Source organism: Trichomycterus rosablanca, chromosome 16, assembly GCF_030014385.1.
Source record: "Trichomycterus rosablanca isolate fTriRos1 chromosome 16, fTriRos1.hap1, whole genome shotgun sequence".
Lineage (NCBI taxonomy): Eukaryota > Metazoa > Chordata > Actinopteri > Siluriformes > Trichomycteridae > Trichomycterus > Trichomycterus rosablanca.
In genome coordinates, this window is record NC_086003.1 from 10,743,001 (window position 1) to 10,755,284 (window position 12,284).

The following is a 12,284-nucleotide window of genomic DNA, read 5'->3' on the forward strand; positions in this document are numbered from 1 at the left end:
AAATCTACCCTGCTTCCTAGATTCCTATAAACACAGTTTAAAACCTGGAAGTAAAACACTGTAGCTACTTTAATATGATATGATAAGTTTGAAACCATTTACACTTGTGTCTTATATGCATTGTATCTGTTCAAGATCCTAACCACCTGCATTTACCTGCAGCCGGTCAGAACTGTTTTTAATCAAGTAGGATTGTCTGAAAGGAGTTATACTGGCTGACCAATTGCTGTACTTGGGCCTGTGGAGTTTCTAACAATAAATCACAATGTCAAATGTAAATATTTAAAAACCCGTTTACAGGCAGAGCCAGCATTTTTAGATTAATGAAGGGACTTCACAGATAGAAGCATGACTGAACTTTATGGTGTAGGTTTAGAATAAAGTCTATTGGTATAGTACTGGAGTGTGCATTTAAGTGTAAGATGAAATCGTACAGAAGTTGGTGTGTAGGTAGACATTTGTAGTCTAAGGCAGATGTGTTTTTAGAAACACTAACACTTCAGTTAGAAAACATGTCTGTGATTATGTATTTGGATTAAATGCATTCAAGAGCACCATCTACAATGGTTAAATGTCTCTTTGGCAAACTAATTCTTATTTTGTACATACGTACATTTGTAAATGGATAAAACCATATGTCATGAAGGCATAGAAAGTATTGTGGGTGTCACACACTACTTTGTTCCTGGAGGCCTGGGATTGATCCTTAACATGGTCACTGACTGTGAGCACTGTGAGGTATTTTCTCACAATGTCCATGTGAAAAGCTTGTAGGTTTTTCATTTTTTACTATCAAAACATGCATAATGTAGACTGGCAACTCTAAACTGTTTTCATACAAGAGTAATATGTGTGATACCATGCAATAAATTGATTTATTGATTTACTGTTTGGGATCAACGAATGAATAAAATAATGCATTTATTTAAATAATAAGGTAATTAATTAATTAAAGATCTAAATGCTAATTTATTTCTAACCCTTAATACTTACTCTAATAATACTTATTTACTCTTCCTCTCTGAAAGAAAATACAAACAATGCAAGCTGTACAGACCTGCTTGAGGCTCTTAACATTGCCAGGATTCTAGATAACTAATCATAAATCATAAATCCAATATATTTGGAAAGCCTTCCTAAAAATGCAAGACTTATATACACCGATCAGCCATAGCATTAAAACCACCTCCTTGTTTCTACACACATTGTCCATTTTATCGGCTTCACTTACCATATAGAAGCACTTTGTAGTTCTACAATTACTGACTGTAGTCCATGTTTCTCTGCATGCTTTGTTAGCCCCCTTTCATGCTGTTCTTTAATGGTTAGGACCCCCACAGAGCAGGTATTATTCAGGTGGTGGGTTATTCTAAGCACTGCAGTAACAATGACATGGTGGTGGTGTGTTAGTGTGTGTTGTGCTGGTACGAGTAGATCAGACACAGCAGCGCTGCTGGAGTTTATAAACACCACACTGTCACTGCTGGACTGAGAATAGTCCTCTAACCAAAAATATAGAGCCAACAGCGCCCTGTAGGCAGCGTCCTGTGACCACTGATGAAGGTCTAGAAGATGACCAACTCAAACAGCAGCAATAGATGAGCGATCGTCTCTAACCGTACATCTACAAGGTGAACCAACTAGGCAGTAGTGTCTAATAGATTGGACAGTGAGTGGACATGGTATTTAAAAACTCCAGCAGCGCTGCTGTGTCTGATCAACTCATACCAGCACAGCACACACTAACACACCACCACCATGTCAGTGTCACTGCAGTGCTGAGAATCATTCACCACCTAAATGATACCTGCTCTGTGGTGGTCCTGTGGGGGTCCTGACCATTGAAGAACAGGGTGAAAGCAGGCTAAAAACGTATGTAGAGAAACAGATGGACTACAGTCAGTAATTGTAGAACTACAGAGTTCTTCTATATGGTAAGTGGAGCTGATAAAATAGACAGTGAGTGTAGAAACAAGGAGGTGCAAGGCTCTAAACTAACTTTTTGCACTGGTTGCACTGGTGCGCCTAACTTTTTTCTTAGGTGCACCAGCACAAAAGTTAGGTGCACCCAAATTTTCAACCACATCGCATTTAACACTGCAGTTTTACAGGTTTAAAAAAAAAAAAAATTTATTCGCTGTCTATATAGGCAATATTGACTTGTAAATAACTAACAATCTGGTCAATATAAAGTTCTTTATTTGAAGTCTACAAGAAAGGGGGGGGGCACGGTGGCTAAGTGGGTAGCACTGTCATCTCACAGCAAGAAGGTCCTGGGTTTGATCCCCAGGTGGGGCGGTCCGGGTCCTTTCTGTGTGGAGTTTGCATGTTCTCCCCGTGACTGTGTGGGTTTCCTCCGGATGCTCCAGTTTCCTCCCACAGTCCTAAGACATGCAAGTGAGGTGAATTGGAGACACTAAATTGTCCATGACTGTGTGAAATGATGAACCTTGTGGAATGAATAACTATTGTTCTTGTGATGAATGTAACCAAAGTGTAAAAAACATGACGTTAAAATCTTAACAAACAAACAAGAAAGGGGGGGGGGGCGCCAATACCTGTCTGGGGGAGCGCACCAATACCTGTCTGGGGGAGCGCGAGTGCCTGTCCAGGGGGCGTGGCATTATGAGATTTTTTTTTTTTTACTTTTAAAACTAAAGCAATTCATTTTTCATCCACAGGAGACACGTTTGATTAGTCTTGCTGACCACGCACAAATGCACGTTTAATGTTATCCAGATTAAAAATACGGCTAACTGTGAAGATAAATCGGTGACTAAACAATGAGTGCTGTTATAGAACGTGTGTGTGTCTTTAAGAAAGGTGTGGGAGATGCTCTGTTCACAGTGTCGTTATAAGTGAGTCATGAGTCGATTCATAAGATGCGAATCGTAAGTTTCTTTTCACAGTTATCTCTTTTACTGTTATAATGAATGTTGCGGTTTTAAATAAACACCAGTTACTGGAACATTTTGTGTGACTCGCTTACCTCATAAAGCTCAGGCTTAATTACACTGCTATTACCACAGAGCGGTAACCGAGTCAGACTCGTTCTGCCTGTGGAGCTAAAAGTTTAGTCAGTCAGAGCAGATGATCCTGAACTAACCAACTTAGTAACTGATGAACTTTTGTCTCTGCTTGGCTCTGTAACGTTTTCTGCTCTCATCTACATCAAAAGCAAGAACCGCTTACGATTTACTAAAGTGAACCACGAGTTTATATCATGTGTTCATAGAATCGTCTCAGACTGCAGTAAAGTTAGTTGGATGTATTATCTACATCAGGCATGTCCAAAGTCCGGCCCGGATTTTATATGGCCCGCATCTTCTGTCTTAAATTGCATTACTTGTGGCCCGCCAGCACAGTCAAACAGAAAAAAAAATGTATCGTCGCTGTTTGATTAAAAACACTTTTAGCGGTTTTCACTTTTTTACACGTGTGGATTGTGGGTATAAATCTCTGTCTGTCCATAGCAGCGAATATCAAAATGATTAATTAAAAGATGAATGAAATCACGCAATCTCTTTAACGAGTATTTCCATTGGCTGCTGGACCTGTCTATCAAACCGCGTATCTCCCCGCCTCCCCCTCCGGTACTGTTAGAGAAAGAAGTGAAACTCGTTTGCTGTGTGATGTTTCATCTCTACAGTTTATTCAGGTTATTCAATCACATGGTTGTAAAAATTATTTATATTTGTGATGTTTGTAGTTTTTTAAAAACACATTTGTATCTGATATTTATATGAACTAAGCGTTTACACGGACTGTATTTATTAACACAATTATACTTTTTATAGCAGTAAATAACTTGATTTACAAAGTAAAGATAATGTCTGGTAACTTGATTGTTTCAGGTATTTATAGGTATTTAAATGGTAATTTAGAACAGGATTTCCCAGTCATGTTTCTGCACATTACAGTATTAAAAGGTTTTCTTAATAGATAGTTTTTTTTTTGTTTTTTGTTTTTTTTTCCCCCTTTTTCTCCCCTTTTAGCGCATCCAATTGTTCAATTAGCATCGTGCTTCCTCTCTGTCTATGCCGAACCCTGCCCTGACGGAGGTGATTGAAGCTAACCCGTATCCCCTCCGAAACACGAGCAGCAGCCAGATGCATCTTTGCCACCCACACATTGACGAGTTTGGCACCACCTAGCGTTGCATGCGGAGAGACACACCCTAAGGGCACCCTCTCCCATCTCTGTGTAAGCGCCTCCAATCAGCCGGCAGAGAACGCAATCGCATTCTGACAGAGAGAGACCCACATCCGGTTCTTTGTCCCACCCCCCATACCCCCATATGAGCAACCGGCCAATCGTTGCTCATATAGCCACTCAGCTTCGAACCGGTAAAGCAAGGCTGGATTCGATACCACGTTCTCAGAATCCAGCCCTGGTTGCAGCGCGTTTCTTTTTACCGCTGCGCCACCTGAGCGGCTTAATAGATCGTTTTGATGTTTTATTGATGCACAATATTAGATCAAAATATTTTGAAAAGCATGATTTCTGAGTTAGCCAGATAACTTAAGCAAAATGTCAAGGATTGTTCAATATGAACGTCTTTTTTTCTGTTTTGTCTTATGGTTATTTATGCCAGAAAATACTCCAAAGGTAGCCATGCATTGTTATAGTTTAAACCCAAACCATGTTTGGCACCTGAATGCTTATATTTGGTTGTTGTTCGCTGTGTGAAAATAAAATGACTAAATAACAGCATATTATATGCATATATTATTGTTTTTTTTATTTATATTTTTCCCCCCATTTTTTTATCCCCCAGTCTAGTCGTGTCCAATTACCCTGACTGCGTCCTCTATATTGATTCGACCCTTCACTGCTGACTGAGGACGCCTCTCAACTGACTTGCGCCCCCCTCCGGTACGCACAGTCAGTACAGATAGTGCATTTTTCACCTGCACGAGTCGAGTTCATACACTTGACGGGCACTGTGTATGGAGGGCCACACCCCCATCAGCATTATTCCTCAGCCCTGTGTAGGCGCCATCAGTCAGCTAGCAGGGGCCACAGTTGCACCAGTTATAAGGACCTATGATCCGACTTTCTTACCCTCTAACCCTGAACAACAGCCAATCGTTGTTCATACAGCCACCCAGCCTAGTCGGAAAGGCAGAGCTGAGATTCGATATGATGTATTTGAAACCCCATCTCTGGTGAGCTAGCGTACTTTACCGCTGTGCCACCTGAGCAGCCTGCATATTTTATTGTTTAAAATGTCATCAGGGACTGTTGGCCCTCGGGCACTTTCACATTATCAAATCTGGCCCTCCTAGAAAAAAGTTTGGACACCACTGATCTACATGAAGTAATACATATTTTTAAACATCAAAATTGCATCGTGTGTTTTTCGAGTTTGCACGTGCGGGTGTGTGTATATGTGTGTGTGCAAGTCCGCGATATGGACCTAATGTGAGAGTCGCGGACACTTTTTTCCATCGAACGGCTGGTGCGACCAACTTGGTCGCACTCTAGAGCCCTGAGGTGGTTTTAATGTTATGGCTGATCAGTGTATGTTTTAGTCTAGCATTGTCTTATGCAACAGGCCTACTCATCAGAATATGAAAAGTAAAAAAAAATCAAGAAAATTAAGAAACAGGGAGCAAGACAGGTATAAATAAGTTAATACTGCTCAAAGAAAAAAAGAACAGCAACTAAAAAGTTATGTAACATTAGTTCACTTTTTTCCAGTATTACGAACTGATCACTAGTCTAAAGGGAACTGAAAAATGCTAGCTACATTGTATGAGTATGTGGAAACAAAATTCATAAGTACATGGTTTAATAAATCTGATGTAGAGGAACTTCAGTGAGCAATGAAAATAATTGTAAAGTCAGACTTTACATCCAACATTAGTGATGACCTTAGTGAATGCTCTTTTAACTGAACATAGACAAAATCCCAGAGACTCAATCTTGTGGAATGCCTTTCGAAAAAAGTGGAGGCTATTCTAGCTGTGGGGGTGGGGAGGGCAGTTCCGTATTACTGTCCATTCTTTTGGAATGCGATGCCCAACAAGCTCGTATATTAAGAGCTCTTGTATAGCTCTTTATTACAATTTGTTACATTTCTAAAATAATGTCTGAAAATTGTGAGAAGAAAAATTCATCAAATCATCCATGCCCATATGCTTTCTCTTTAGCATGTTTTACGATAAACAATGCTCTAGTAAGTTTAAAATTATATGTTGTTTGCTAATATGAATTAATTAGACATAATATGGAAAGGCACACATCTTGGTCTATAAGGGGCCACATTTTAAGCTGCATTATCAGCACAAAAACAACCCATGAAGAACAAGAAACTGTGGAACTCCATGATCAAAGTGTGGCAATGATATAAACCAATGTCAAGTGCTTTGAACCGTGAACCTTCCAACAAACATTTGAATTTGCCATCCAGCCACATTTTGCATCTGGGCAAGAAGGAACTTGGTCAGGGAGGTAAGAAAGACCTATGCATTAACTGCACTTCACATGGCTAATACCATCCCTATGGTAAAACATAGTAGTAGAGGACTGGTAAGAACTGAGTTATAAATTAATGCAGCCAAATATAGTAACATTCTTAAAAAACCTCCTTCAGAGTTCACACAAACTCTGACTGGGGCAATATTTCTGTTAACATCACAGTGACATAAAGCATGCAACAAAACAACACTCAAGAGGCTTTGGGGGCAAGTCTCTGAAGGTAGCCCAGCCAAAGTCCCAACTTAAACCCTGTCAAACATCTGTGAAGAAAACTGAAGGTGGCAGTTCACAGACACTCGTCATGCAATTTATTATATATTGAGAGGATCGGCCATGAAAAATAGGATAAACTGCCCAAATCCAGGTGTGCAAAGCCTGTAGAGATGTATCCAAGAAGGCCTGCAGCTGTAACTGCTACCAAATTGACTTTTTACAAATTATTCAATAAGGGATTTGTGATTTGTAGTTATATTAATTTGTAAATATATTCATTTTTGAAAACCTCTAAAAACACGATTTCACTTAATCATGGATGATGGCTAAAAACAATTATATTTATTTAAATTAAAATCAACTACACAAAAACATGTACAAAAAATTAAGGGGGCTAAATACTTTCTAAATCCACTGTAAGATTTAAAGATTTTTTAATGTCAAGTAAATGTGTGTCAATTTCAACATGAATTCTGTCATATAAATAAAGAAAAAGATAAACAAGAAAAACGCAAATATATGTAATTTATTGATGTTGAAAGAAGCAGTAAATATGATCTTTAGTCTCTTCTACAATTATTAGTACTTTTGGTAAAATATGGATAAAAAATATTATAATATGTTCATCATTTGGCACTAAAAAATGAGAAAAATCCTTTACAATACTTCAAAAAACCTTTAATGGTAAAAGAGGCAACCCCCAAACCAGTAACACAGTTGGAGAGTTACAGAAAGAATTTGTATTTTGGGGTGACCACATCTAAAAACTACCATCAGATGCCCCTTTCATGCCAACACATGATTTGGAAGGCGTGTCATGAAAAATGCTTTTCTGTTATCTAACATGTTCATGTTATGTGGATATGTTCTTTCAGATAAAACAAAAAAATAGCATTTTGGCAACAAACACTCCAGTTGGATGAAGCATTTAATAAGGATAACCAAACTGAAAGGAACCTGATGTCCACTGTTAAGTAATTCCAAAAAAATACCAGACAATTTAAATCAGTCTGCCTTTAGAAACAAAAAATGAAAAAGTCCCCTATAGTCATTAATCGAAAAACCTTTAGAAAACCTGTGAGGTATGTATGCATAAGAAAGGATCTAGGACCATGGGTCTGGGGGGATTCTTTACATAGGACAATTCTCACATTCCCTGCTCTTTAATCTCAAACCTTATAAGATGCTATGTAGGAGGTAGTGCTGTTTCATTGGCAAATAGAGGTTGTACAAAGTGTTAAATGCAGGGGTGCAAATAATTGTGGCACATGTGGTTTTGTTTAAAATAATATTATTTCTTTCTTGGAAAAAAATGACTTCAAACTAAGGTTGGATTTTTTTTGTCAGTGTGATTAACATACATCACCAAAAGCTGAATTTTATAATCTTTCTACTCATCTTTACCAGCAGTGTAAATTATTAAAAGAGTCTGTATTTTATATATAGACTTTCAAATGCTTCACTAGCACAGACAGAGCCAACGCCACACCTGGTGAAGTGAAGTCAGTATCTGCAGTGCTGACGCAATCAGCTGTTCTATGGGGTTACTATAGGGCAAAAGGATTGGCCAGAATCTCACTGGCTCCTACAACTGGATTAATTACTTAAATAGTGGACAAGTAACAATCCTTACACACCACAAGCTGATATGGTCCTTCCCAAATAGTACCGCTAAGATATTAACACTAAGACAAAATCTACTGATCCTCTCAAATAACCTTTTATTCAGTTCTTTCTCTGAAGCCTGGCAAAAAAGGGGATGCATGAGATTGGTCATTGCCAGCTATGGGGGTGGTGCCTTCAGATTTCAAAAGGGGAGGATTTTCATAACGATACACCTCTCCTGACCTGTCTAATGTTTCTATCTGCAACGCATCAGGAGCAATTAGGCTCTGCTACTGTGGGGATTATGGCCTATTAGTCAAGTATACAAATGAAGAACTGCTGCTGTAGTTTACCATTACCACAGTTTTTACAGCATACAAATCTAACTCATTGACATTAACTGATACAGATATCTTTACTTAAAGCTGTCTTTATAAAATAGCACAAATTTAACTGTCTTTAAAAATTGTCATCAGTGCCTATAAGATGCCATATTTCTTTATAATTACACACAGACAGCAAACATAATATAATTAATCACAATACAAATCTGCAATAAAAAACACACAAATCCCAAAATGCTGTAAATAATGGCCACCTACAGTACGATAGCTGGATGAAAATTGCATGAGTGTGTGTAAGCAGTAGAAATAGTCTTCAACAAACATGGAAGGATCTCTGGGAGATAACAGCTTATAAGGATTGCTGAAAACCAACTCAAAAAATCTATTTTGGGCCTGGCTGGCCACCGTATCACACCACCCTCGGCAGACACAGCTCCCTCATCCCCCTCCCTTTTTTTATAATCCATGCTGCTCTCTCTATCCTTTAATACATGATACACTGGTCTTGGCTTACAGACGTTATCAACTATACACCTACACTTAGACATCAGATATGCACATAAACCTGCCAACAAAATTATATATCATTCATGAAATAAACATACATTAATTCATGTTTATATATAAACACAAATATGATTTAAATTATACAAACTGAAAAGACTAACAAATGGTAAAATAAGCACACAACTCCAGACTAATAAAATGTTTATGATGGATCCTCACTGTCTAGTCAGCACATTTGGTTTGGAACAAACTGCTTACTAAGCAATAGTGGTTTCTAAATGTTTATAATCCACCAAACCTCTAAAGTAAAAGGGGAACTGACTTCAAGATGTCAGTAAGTACTATAGGAGTTAAAAGCCTTACAGTAATTGGTTTTTATCATATTATAATAGAGTAAGGGATTTAAAACTGCAGCCAATAGGACATTCTGGCTTTTGGCTACCATTGTACCCCTTGCAGCCAAGCTGACAAAAAGGTTAAGAACAACTGCCATTCAAATGAGAGGACTGAAAGCTTATTTTAAATAGGAAGCAATGACTACCTTGCTTCTGCACCCTTCTGATGCAGCTTGTCCTATGTTAATATATGTAGCTACATACAATGTAAGCATGTGCTTTTGTTGCCCTCAGGGAGTGGCATACCACTAGCAGCATGTACAACCGACACTCAGGTGATATTTTTGACTTGCAAATCTGCAAACACAAAGGCATTGCTGAAAATCTTTGTTGTGTCTTTTGTGCTGTGCAAACTCTTCAAACAACTATTAAAATAATTGTTTTCTATTTAATTATATTAATATGTAAATATGTAATCTGCTTTCTTATGAAATGTGAAGGTTTACTATGAATGGTACCAATAAGTACCACTCAGTGAAAATGCTATACTACCAAGATATGTGTACACCCCTCTTATTTTTTGTTAGCCACAACTCCTGCTAAAAGGTGTATAAAATTAATTATATTAATAAATTGCATTGATACAACAGCTTGGAGAAGGCCCTTTTCTGTTCCAACATAAGAATTTTCATAAAGAAATGGTCTAACAGGTTGGTGTGAATGAACTCCAGTGGCCATGCCCAGTGAACACTTTTTGGATAAACTGAAACACTGAGTAAGGCTCTTTTGACTAACAGGACACAAATTCCATCAGACACAATCAAAATTCCTGTGGAAATCCTCATAGGTAAGTAGAGGCTCTTACAGCCACAAATAGGTGCCAACTCCCTGTTTGTGCTTAAGGTTTTTAAATAGGAAGTCCAACCAGCTCAGAGTTAGGTGTCCAAATTTTTTGCCCATATAGTGCATGTATAAAAATGAGTATATTATAACTGATATCTTGTAATATAGCTGATCGCTTATAACTGATAAGTTTTTAGTTTGTCAAAGTAGTTTTGATATCTAATAAAATACAATTTTCTGTCAGTTTATCTTTTGGTAGATTTTTTTTACACAGGATGTAACACACTCATTCAAACGCACTAATGCTTAGACATAATTTAGTTTTAGTTAGGCAGGAGGAAAATAACCAGCTCTGGGATAGTGCATTACCAGCACTAGTTGGGAATGGCAACTGCTCATTATTTGGGATTGCATTGGATGGATTACACAGTGCTTGAGCTCTTAATTATTGATGATGGAAAAAGTTAAGGTCTCCAATTCTAGTTCTACTTGCTTGCATTATTGATTTGGTGCAGTTTGGCATGGGGTGTGTGTATGTGTGCGTGTGTGTTTAAGTGAGTATGAATAATTGTGGTTGCTGGTTGCTATTCGTTTGTTAGAAAAACAATAGAATCTGAACTTTAGAGTATATAGAATAGAATATGAACTTGAATGGCTCCTAACTAAAAGCACAGAAAGCAGGTATTCCGTATGCGCAGTTTCAGAACCCCAATGCGAGGACAGCTCCACCAATCACAATCCACTTCGTTGGACTCGTGACGTACACAGCATCTCCCGCCTCCTTAGGACCGGCATGCGGCGTTAAATGTCATTCAAACACGCCATATTTCCAACATTTAACACGATTTTTGCGATTAAAGCGCATTTGGCCGAGTCATAAGATCTTCACTCACGTACATAATTTAACGGCAGCGATCTTTTTAAAATCCTATTGTTAATTCCGTGATAATAAGTCTCAGTTACACAGTTTAAGGGTTTCATAAAGTAAGCAATATACTAATTTATGCCTATGAAACTAGTTATATCTGACTAAAACAGCGTGTGCAAAGCACAGTCGTGTAATGTATGGAGTTTTAAATCTGTTAATTTGTATTTAAACCATTATTCTCTTCTAAATAGTGCCGTTGTTCACTGCAATACCTTAACGTAGTGCTGAATAAACACATGCGGTGCTGAATTAACAGTTTAAACGTCGAAATAAGCACAGTGTTTATATAAATCAAATAAAAGCGTAAACGCAGCAATGTTAGCCATCTCCGTTTACCTGCAATGTCACTGCTACAGTATAAGCCCACCTCCTTCATTTTATTTTGATTACAAAATAGCATCTAGTCATTTGTGACCAAATAAATGTAAACTAATCTAGGTGTTTCTAGAATAAGTATTTTAGCGGCGGTATCCTCTAAAATACCACTGTACATTACATCATGAGAAAAGAAACTCACCTAATAGAATCCAGACAGAACCTGCCACTAGAGCAAAAGCGAGCATGGCTGTGTCATTGAGAAAGCAGAATCTTTCAGCAGCATGTATCTTTTAGTTCGAGTCGAGAAAAAACTGCGCAACTGATAGCAAAGAGATTACAGAGGACATCAGGCCTACCCCAACAAAACTCTGCAGCTCTCGAGTGCAGCGATGGCTCTCCTCATTCCCTCTCGGTTAAGCCGGGAAAAAAAGCTGAGGCTGGAAGCTAACCAGATGATTCCCTCTTCCGACCAATAGAGAAAGAGCTACTTCGGTTGGGAGGATGGGTGGGGTGATGTGAAGGTTAAAACAGGGATTGGGAAATACGCACTTCGCCATTTCTACGTTCAGGTGAATGTTTTAATTCTGTGTATGCATTTTCCCCCTTTTTCTCTGTAAAGAAATAGCAGGTTGTATCTCTGCTCTTCGGGTGCAGACCCTTACACTGACCACCAAGGACCATACCTAACTCACGCCCCTCCGACACGGG

General features: G+C 38.4%; 1 protein-coding gene across 1 annotated transcript in view; it reads right to left on the reverse strand.

Annotated features, from left to right (window-relative positions):
- acsl6 (acyl-CoA synthetase long chain family member 6) overlaps nucleotides 1-11,972 on the reverse strand; it is a 45,228-nt gene extending 33,256 nt beyond the window's left edge. The window contains exons 1-2 of the mRNA XM_063011950.1: nucleotides 11,933-11,972; nucleotides 11,776-11,802 (exon numbers count right to left, since the gene is read on the reverse strand). The gene's annotated coding sequence lies outside the window, so the exon portion shown is untranslated. The remainder of the gene's footprint in view (nucleotides 1-11,775; nucleotides 11,803-11,932) is intronic.
- Nucleotides 11,973-12,284: the final 312 nt, after the last annotated feature.